The sequence below is a fragment of the Pristiophorus japonicus genome, chromosome 17 (assembly GCF_044704955.1).
Source record: "Pristiophorus japonicus isolate sPriJap1 chromosome 17, sPriJap1.hap1, whole genome shotgun sequence".
Lineage (NCBI taxonomy): Eukaryota > Metazoa > Chordata > Chondrichthyes > Pristiophoridae > Pristiophorus > Pristiophorus japonicus.
The window spans coordinates 57,268,349-57,277,838 of NC_091993.1; the positions used below are offsets into that span (position 1 = coordinate 57,268,349).

The window sequence follows — 9,490 nt, forward strand, 5'->3', positions numbered from 1 at the left end:
TTCTTTATACAGATGGTTGTGGAGATCTGGAACTCGCTGCCTGGAAGAGTGGTGGATGCAGAAGCCCTCACCACTTTTAAGAGATGGTTGGATGGGCACTTAAAGTGCAGTAACCTGCAGGGTTACGGACCTAGAGCTGGTAATTGGGATTAGACTGGATGAACTTTTGTTGGAGGCGCCGATATAATGGTAAGTACTGCAGGGAATAGAATACGCCAGGGTGATCTGTTAGTTTCGATCACCTGGATGGGTCGGTGAGGAATTTTCCCAGATTTTTTCTCCCTTTGTTTTTGTTGGCCGGTGCGGACACGATGGGCCGAAATGGCCTCCTTCTGCGCTATAAATTTCTATGTTTCTATGTTAGTCTATGCAGCCTGTCCTCAATTTAGGGAAAGAAGGGAAACTGGCTGCCCTACTTGGTCTGACCTCTGCATGACTCCAGGCCCACACTATGTGCTTGGCTCCTTAGAGCCCACATCCCAACTGTTTTCTTAATAGCAGTAGTGTGTGTTTTACTAAGGGTTAGAATTCTGTGGCATTGGTGGGACTAAAAATAAAACTAAATTAATTAATTAAATACATTAAGATGGCAGGACAGATGATGTGTCAGTGCTGCAACATGTGGGAGCTGGTGGACCACATTGAGGTCCACGGTGGCCACGTCTGCAATAAGTATCTGCAACTCGAGGAACTTCAGCTCAGCATTGATGAGCTGGAGTCCGAGCTGCAGACACTGCAACACATCAGGCAGGAGGAGAGTTACCTGAACACTGTGTTCCAGGAGATAGTCACACCACTTAGGTTAACTAACTCAGATTTGGCTCGCGGTCAAGGACAGGAGCGTGTGGCTACGAGTCAGGAAGGTATGGGGATTCAGGAGGTAGTGATGGAGGAGCCTCCACCTTTGCTCTTGTTCAACAGGTTCGAGGCTCTTACTCCCTTTGTGGACGAGAGCAGAGACTGTAGGGAGGATGAGCAAACTGACCACAGCACCATGGTACAGGAGGCCATTCAAGCGAGGGGAGTAAAAAGAAACATTGTAGTAGTAGGGGACAGTATCATTAGGGGGATAGATACAGTTCTCTGCAGCCATGAGCGTGAGTCCCGAAGGCTGTGTTGCCTGCCCAGTGCCAGGGTTAAGGACATCTCCTCGGAGCTGGAGAGAAACATGGAGTGGAAGGCGGTAGATCCAGTTGTCGTGGTCCACGTGGGTACCAACGACATAGATAGGACAGACAAGAAGGTTCTGCTAATGGATCATGAGCAGCTAGGGGCCAAATTAAAAAGCAGAATCACAAAGGTAATAATCTCTGGATTACTACCTGAGCCACGAGCAAATTTACATAGGTTAAATAAGATCAGAGAGCTAAACTCATGGCTCAAAGACTGGAGTGGGAGAATTGGGTTTGGTTCCTGGGGCACTGGCACCAGTACTGGGCTAAGAGGGGTCTGGGGCTAGGGTCCTGGCGAACCAAATAACTAACGCTGCAGAGAGGGCTTTAAACTAATTAGTGGGGGGGAGGGTTCAGGTGAGCAGAAACCTAAAAGCTCAATGAACAAGGTGAAGGCAATAGAGCCGAGTAGCATTGAGGGAAACGAAAACCAGAGCGTGACAGGAAGGGACAGAATCTATAAACATAAGAGTGTGTAAGAAACTGAGGCCATAGCAGGAGAAATGATAAGAAAACACATTTAAAAGCTCTTTATCTGAATTCACACTGTAAAACAGATACATCACTTTGGGTACTGTTGAGGGGGATGACTCATCAGGGGAGAGCAGCAATAGCCAAGTTCATGGCACCGTGGCTGGCTCTGCTGCACCGGAGGGCAGGAAAAAGAGTGGGAGAGCTATAGTGATAGGGGATTCGATTGTAAAGGGAATAGATAGGCGTTTCTGTGGCCGCAACCGAGACTCCAGTATGGTATATTGTCTCCCTGGTGCAAGGGTCAAGGATGTCTCGGAGCGGGTGCAGGACATTCTGAAAAGGGAGTTGCCTTGGTGCACATAGGTACCAATGATATCGGTAAAAAAACGGGATAAGGTCCGACAAGACAAACTTAGAGAGCTAGGAGCTAAATTTAAAAAGTAGGACCTCAAAAGTAGTAATCTCAGGATTACTACCAGTGCCACATGCTAGTCAGAGTAGGAATCGCAGGATAGCCCAGATGAAAACGTGGCTTGCGGAGTGGTGCAAAAGGAAGGGATTCAAATTCCTGGGACGTTGGAACTGGTTCTGGGGGAGGTGGGACCAGTACAAACCGGATGGTCTGCACCTGGGCAGGACCGGAACCAATGTCCTTGGGGGAGTGTTTACTAGTGCTGTTGGGGAGGAGTTAAACTAACATGGCAGGGGGATGGGAACTTATGCAGGGAGACAGAGGGAAATAAAATGGAGGCAGAAGCATAAGATAGAAAGGAGAATAGTAAAAGTGGAGGGCAGAGGCAAAAATCAAAAAGGGCCACATTACAGAAAAATTCTAAAGGGGCAAAGTGTGTTAAAAAGACAAGTCTGAAGGCTCTGTGCCTCAATGCGAGGAGTATTTGGAATAAGGTGGATGAATTAACTGCACAGATAGCAGTTAATGGATATGATGTAATTGGCATCACGGAGACATGGCTCCAGGGTATTCCAAGGCTGGGAACTCAACATCCAGAGGTATTCAACATTTAGGAAGGATAGGCAGAGAGGAAAAGGAGGCGGGGTGGCATTGCTGGTTAAAGAGGAAACTAATGCAATAGTAAGGAGGGACATTAGCCTGGATGATGTGGAATTGGTATGGGTGGAGCTGCGGAATACCAAAGGGCAGAAAACGCGAGTGGGAGTTGTGTACAGACCACCAAACAGTAGTAGTGAGGTTGGGGACAACATCAAACAAGAAATAAGGGATGTGTGCAATAAAGGTACAGCAGTTATCATGGGCGACTTTAATCTACATATTGATTGGGCTAACCAAACTGGTAGCAATGCGGTGCAGGAGGATTTCCTGGAGTGTATTAGGGATGGTTTCTCGACCAATATGTCGAGGAACCAACTAGAGAGCTGGCCATCCCAGACTGGGTGATGTGTAATGAGAAGGGACTAATTAGCAATCTTGTTGTGCGAGGCTCCTTGGGGAAGAGTGACCATAATATGGTAGAATTCTTTATTAAGATGGAGAGTGACACAGTTAATTCGGAAACTAGGGTCCTGAACTTAAGGAAAGATAACTTCGATGGTATGAGGCGTGAATTGGCTAGAATAGACTGGCAAAGGCTACTTAAAGGGTTGACGGTGGATAACCAATGGCAAACATTTAAAGATCACATGGATGAAGTTCAGCAATTGTACATCCCTGTCTGGAGTAAAAATAAAACGGGGAAGGTGGCTCAACTGTGGCTAATAAGGGAAATTAAGGATAGTGTTAAAACCAAGGAAGAGGCATATAAATTGACCAGAAAAAGCAGCAAACCTGAGGACTGGGAGAAATTTAGAATTCAGCAGAGGAGGACAAACGGTTTAATTAAGAGGAGGAAAAGAGAGTATGAGAGGAAGCTTGCATGGAATATAAAAACTGACTGCAATAGCTTCTATAAATATGTGAAGAGAAAAAGATTAGTGAAGACAAAAGTAGGTCCCTTGCAGTCGAATTCAGGTGAATTTATAATGGGGAACAAAGAAATGGCAGACCAATTGAACAAATACTTTGGTTCTGTCTTCACAAAGCAAGACACAAATAACCTTCCGAATGTATTAGGGGACAGTGGTTCTAGTGAGAAGGAGGAACTGAAGGATATCCTTATAGGCGGGAAATTGTATTAGGGAAATTGATGGGATTGAAGGCTGATAAATCCCTGAGGCCTGATAGTCTGCATCCCAGAGTACTTAAGGAAGTGGTCCTAGAAATAGTGGATGAATTGGTGATCATTTTCCAACAGTCTGTCGACTCTGGATCAGTTCCTATGGACTGGAGGGTAGCTAATGTAACACCACTTTTTAAAAAAGGAGGGAAGAAAGAAAACGGGTAATTATAGACCGGTTAGCCTGACATCAGTAGTGGGCAAATTGTTGGAATCAATCATTAAGGATGAAATAGCAGTGCATTTGGAAAGCAGTGACAGGATCGGTCCAAGTCAGCATGGATTTATGAAAGAGGAATCATGCTTGACGAATCTTCTGGAATTTTTTGAGGATGTAACTAGCAGAGTGGACAAGGGAGAACCAGTGGATGTGGTGTATTTGGACTTTCAAACGGTTTTTGCCAAGGTCCCGCACAAGAGATTGGTGTGCAAAATCAAAACGCATGGTATTGGGGGTAATATACTGACGTGGATAGAGAACTGATTGGCAGACAGGAAGCAGAGAGTCGGGATAAACGGGTCCATTTCTAATGGAGTGCCACAGGCAGGCAGTGACTAATGGAGTGCCACAGGGCTCAGTGCTGGGACCCCAGCTCTTTACAATATACATTAACGATTTGGATGAAGGAATTGAGTGCAATATCTCCAAGTTTGCAGATGACACTAAACTGGGTGGTGGTGTGAGCTATGAGGAGGATGCTAAGAGGCTGCAGAGTGACTTGGACAGGTTAGGTGAGTGGACAAATGCATGGCAGATGCAGTATAATGTGGATAAATGTGAGGTTATCCATTTTGGGGGCAAAAACAGGAAGACAGAATATTATCTAAATGGCGATAGATTAGGAAAAGGGGAGGTGCAACGAGACCTGGGTGTCGTGGTTCATCAGTCATTTAAGGTTGGCATGCAGGTATAGCAGGCGGTGAAGAAGGCAAACGGTATGTTGGCCTTCATAGCTAGGGGATTTGAGGATAGGAGCAGGGAGGTCTTACTTCAGTTGTACAGGGCCTTAGTGAGGCCTCACCTGGAATATTGTGTTCAATATTGGTCTCCTAATCTGAGGGAGGACATTCTTGCTATTGAGGGTGTGCAGCGAAGGTTCACCAGACTGATTCCAGGGGTGGCTGGACTGTCATATGAGGAGAGACTGGATCAACTGGGCCTTTATTCACTGGAGTTTAGAAGGATGAGAGGGGATCTCATAGAAGCGTATAAGATTCTGACGGGACTGAACAGGTTAGATCCGGGAAGAATGTTCCCGATGTTGGGGAAGTCCAGCATCAGGGGACATAGTCTTAGGATAAGGGTTAGGCCATTTAGATCTGAGATGAGGAGAAACTTCTTCACTCAGAGAGTTGTTAACCTGTGGAATTCCCTGTCATAGAGAGTTGTTGATGCCAGTTCATTGGATATATTCAAGAGGGAGTTAGATATGGCCCTTACGGCTAAGGGGATCAAGAGGTATGGAGAGAAAGCAGGAAAGGGGAACTGAGGGAATGATCAGGGAAGGGCCGAATGGCCTACTCCTGCACCTATTTTCTATGTTTCTATGTTTCTATGTATCCGCGAGGTTATTTTGGATGAGGAGCCAGATGGCATGATGTGAGTCGAGTGCTAAAGCTAGGTGTTAAAGCTAGGGGCCAGCTTCCTTATGCCAGCATGCAAAAAGAAGTTGGCCCCATTCTTGTAACTCTTTCATAGGGAAGCACATAAATACAGGACAATTTGAGGCTGGCCTGGGTCACAGCAAGGAATGTAGTTACAGGAGATGTGGTGGCTACCTTGCGAGAGGTCAGAATGCAACAGTAGTATGGGGAGTGGGGCCAAGGGTAGGACAGTCCAGACCACACACTCACTGCCAGTTTACCACTCCAAAGCAGGATGCGCAGGAGAGGTTAAAGCTGAGCTCAGTCTGTGACTTGCCTCCTGGTGTTCCTGCTCCTTTGCGAATCTTCATCTGTACAACACTGGAACTCGAACCAAAATTCAAGCCATATGCCAGTATATCATTACATAAAATGTGCAGCACAGAAACAACTGGTCTGTGCTGGTATTTCTGCTCCAGACAAATATCCTCACGCACTACTTTATCTCACCCGAGCAGCATTTCCTTCTATCCCTTTCTCTCTCGTGTTTATCTAACTTCCCCTTAAATGCATCTATGCTGCTCGCCTCAACCACTCCCTGTGGTAATGAGTTCCACATTCTCACCTCTCTCTTGATAAAGAAATTCCTCCTGGATTCGCTATTGGATTTAGTAGTGACTATATTGTATTTATGGTCCCTAGTTTTGGACTCCCCAGAAGTGGACACATCTTCTCTACATCTACCCTGTCAAACTTCTTCATCATTTCAAAGATCTATATCAGCTCACGCCTCAGTCTTCTCTTTTCTAGCCCCAGGCTGTTGAATCTTTCCCAATAGTTATAACCTCTCAGTTCTGGTATTATCCATGTAAATCTTTTTTTTGCACCTTCCTCATTTTCTCTATTATTTTTGTAATATGGAGACCAGTCCCATCACAGTGCTCCAAAGCAAAAGCAAAATACTGCGGATGCTGGTATCTGAAATAAAAATTGCTAATTCTGGAAATCTCACCGGGTCAGGCAGCATCTGTGGAGAGAAACAGAGAAACAGAGCTCTGACGAAGGGTCATCGACCTGAAACGCTAACTGCTTCTCCCACAGATGCTGCCCAACCTGCTGAGATTTCCAGCATTCTCTGTTTTTATTTCTGTCACAGTACTCCAAGTGTGATCTGATCAAGGTTCTATACAAGTCAAATATCACTTCCCTGTTTTTCAATTCCATTAGTGTCAGCTGTGGCTCAGTGGGCAACACACTCGCCTCTGAATCAGAAGGTGGTGGGTTCAAGACTCCAGGGACTTGAACACATAAATCTAGCCTAACACTGAGGGAGTGTTGCATTGTCGAAGGTGCTATCTTTTGGATGTGACCTTAAACCGAGGCCCCATCTGCCCTCTCAGGTGGACATAAACCGAGGCCCCATCTGCCCTCTCAGGTGGACATAAACGATCCCACGGCACTATTTTGAAGAAGAGCAGGGGAGTTTTCCTCGGTGTCCTGGCCAATATTTATGACTGCAGTTATTTGCATTGTGTTTTGGCTGATTCACTCTCCATTATCACATGACCTGATTGCTGATTGGACCCCCTTGGAGGATAAGCCAGAAGTTTCTCTAGAATGTGTAATTGGAATTGTCTTGCCCAAGTTCTGAGTGACTTTGCAAAGTGTAATTCGAGCCATTGTGACTTCAGAACTCCTTTGCAAGAGAGGATAGAGCTCCACAGACCCAGCAAAAGCCTCCCAAGTCCCTGACCCTAGCCCAAGCTCCTGACCTTACCCGCCACCACCCTTCCCACCCACCTCGCTATAGATGGGGCAATGTGTGTGGGTCACGGATTGTTAATTGTTGGGTATGAAGTGAATAGTGATAGTGTCGTAACTTCTGGATATCATCCACTCCAACGATGTCCCTTGTATCACACGCTTTCCGAGAAATCGAGTGTGGGTGTAAAGGGGATTGGAAGAACATGTTACTTCTTCCCTGAGTTCCCCCCCGCCCCCTCCTCCTCTTTCCCCCTCTTCCTCCTCTTCCCCTCTTCCCCCCTCCTGCCCTCCTCTCCTCTTCCCCCTCCTCTTCTTCCCCTCTCCTCTGACTCTCTCTGTCTCTCCCCCTCTCCTTTCTCCCCCCGCCCCCATTTCTCCCTCTCTCCCTTCTGCAGGCGCAGAAAAATAGTCACAGTGAATATTTATCCCTCAATCAACATAACATAAAATCATGTTATCTGGTCATCATCACAGTGCTGTGTGTGGGAACTAATTTGACTGCTGCGTTCCCCACAGTACAACAGTGACTACCCTGCAAAAGTACTTCATTGGCAGACATCTGGATCGGGAGGAACGTCACTCGTGCTTCTGAGAAACAAGTGCCCTGTAAAGCAGCGCGGTCTGCGGGCTGGAGCTCCCATTTGGCTGCGTTTCCCCGATCAGCAGGGACGGGGAGGCCACAGCAAGACTGGGCAGCAGCGCGGCGTTCCCAAGGAGAGAGGTTCTGGCGTGGGGACGTGAACCCACAGAAGGGGATCGTGGGGATCCCGGGTCCGGGTGAAGGTGCACGGTTGGGTTTGAAAGCCCGCTGTGAGTGAGTGTGTGGACAAAGTGCGGGAGAGCCCGCAGCCTGCGCCCACCATGCGGGACCGACAGTAGTGTGTGGGGCTGCCGGCCCCCCGGTGAGTACCAACACTGCAGTGCAGCCGTGCATTGCCCTGCTTTACACTCACTGATAGTCCCGACAAATAGCACTGTGTGATGCAGCCCCGAGGGTAAACACGTTTTGTGTTCAGGCGCTGCGAAGTGCTGCTCAGCCCGGGCACAACACAAGCCTCAGCAACTTTGGCAGCAGGAAAAAGCTGACTGCGGGCAGCGGCGCTCTGTGCACTGCCTGTGGCAATAACTAGGGCCGAGGCAAGAGTGAGTGCTTTGCAAACACATCTCCTTCCCCCTCCCCCGCCAATGTCACCGTGCCCTGTGCAGACCCAACCTTGGCCCAGTATCCTGCCCCTCCACACTCTGCATTCTGCTTTAGTGTGCAGTGTGATTGACGGGCGGGGGCGGGTTTCGGGCTGTGATTGACGGGCGGGGAGGCGGGTTATGATTGACAGATGCGGGGCGGGGCCCGGGATGTGATTGACGGGCGGTGCGGATCGGGGCGGGGCCCGGGCTGTGATTGACGGGCGGGGGCGGAGCCCGGGCTGTGATTGACGGGCGGAGCGTGGCGAACGCTCGGCGGGTCGGCCACAGAGGTGCCTGACGCGGCCCGCACACACGGCCCGGCGGTCGGGGGACGCGGCGGGGACCGAACCGCCTCCACAGGTAATCGCTTCTGCATTCAGTGCAGCGCGGCGGGCCCTGGCCTGGGGTGGCGGGAGTCCGCTCAGGCCGCGGGTCGGAGCCTCAGGCTGGACCTGGGCCGGCCTGTGAGTCTGGTGATGGAGGCTGGAGCCGCGCTCGCTCCCGGGGCTGTTGGAGGATCGCTGGGCCTGACTGCGGCACACCGAAGACCCAGAGCCGCTGGCGGGGAGTGAATGGCGAGACAGACCCTACATCCAGTGCCCCCCCTCCCCGCACCCCCCGGATCAAGTGACCTCCCCCGGATCAAGTGACCCCCCACCCTCCGGATCAAGTGACCCCCCCCCCCCCGGATCAAGTGACCCCCCCCCCCCGGATCAAGTGACCCCCCCCCCCCGGATCAAGTGACCCCCCACCCCCCCCCGGAATCGAGTGACCGCCCCCCCCGCCGGATCAAGTGACCCCACCCCCCCCCCCGGATCAAGTGACCCCCCCCAGCCCCGGATCAAGTGACCACCCCCCCCCCCCCACCGGATCAAGTGCCCCAGCCCCCCCGGATCAAGTGACCGCCCCCCCCCCCCCGGATCAAGTGACCCCCCCCCCCCCGGGATCAAGTGACCCCCCCCCCCCGAATCAAGTGACCCCCCCCCCCGGATCAAGTGACCCCCCCCCCCCCCGGATCAAGTGACCCCCCCCCCCCCGGATCAAGTGACCCCCCCCCCCCGGACTAAGTGACCCCCCCCCGGATTCAGTGACCCCCCCCCCCTGAAGCCAGTGACCCCC

General features: G+C 50.3%; 1 protein-coding gene across 2 annotated transcripts in view; it reads left to right on the top strand.

Moving 5' to 3' along the window:
* The window catches only part of LOC139227753 (uro-adherence factor A-like), a 64,977-nt gene that overhangs the window by 18,928 nt on the left and 36,559 nt on the right, over positions 1-9,490 (top strand). Inside the window, exon 1 of one of the 2 annotated variants that reach the window (XM_070858749.1) lies at positions 8,615-8,731. The exons of the other annotated variant lie outside the window; for it this stretch is intronic. The gene's annotated coding sequence lies outside the window, so the exon portion shown is untranslated. Of the gene's footprint in view, positions 1-8,614; positions 8,732-9,490 lie in introns of those variants that run through there. 2 annotated transcript variants of the gene reach the window in all.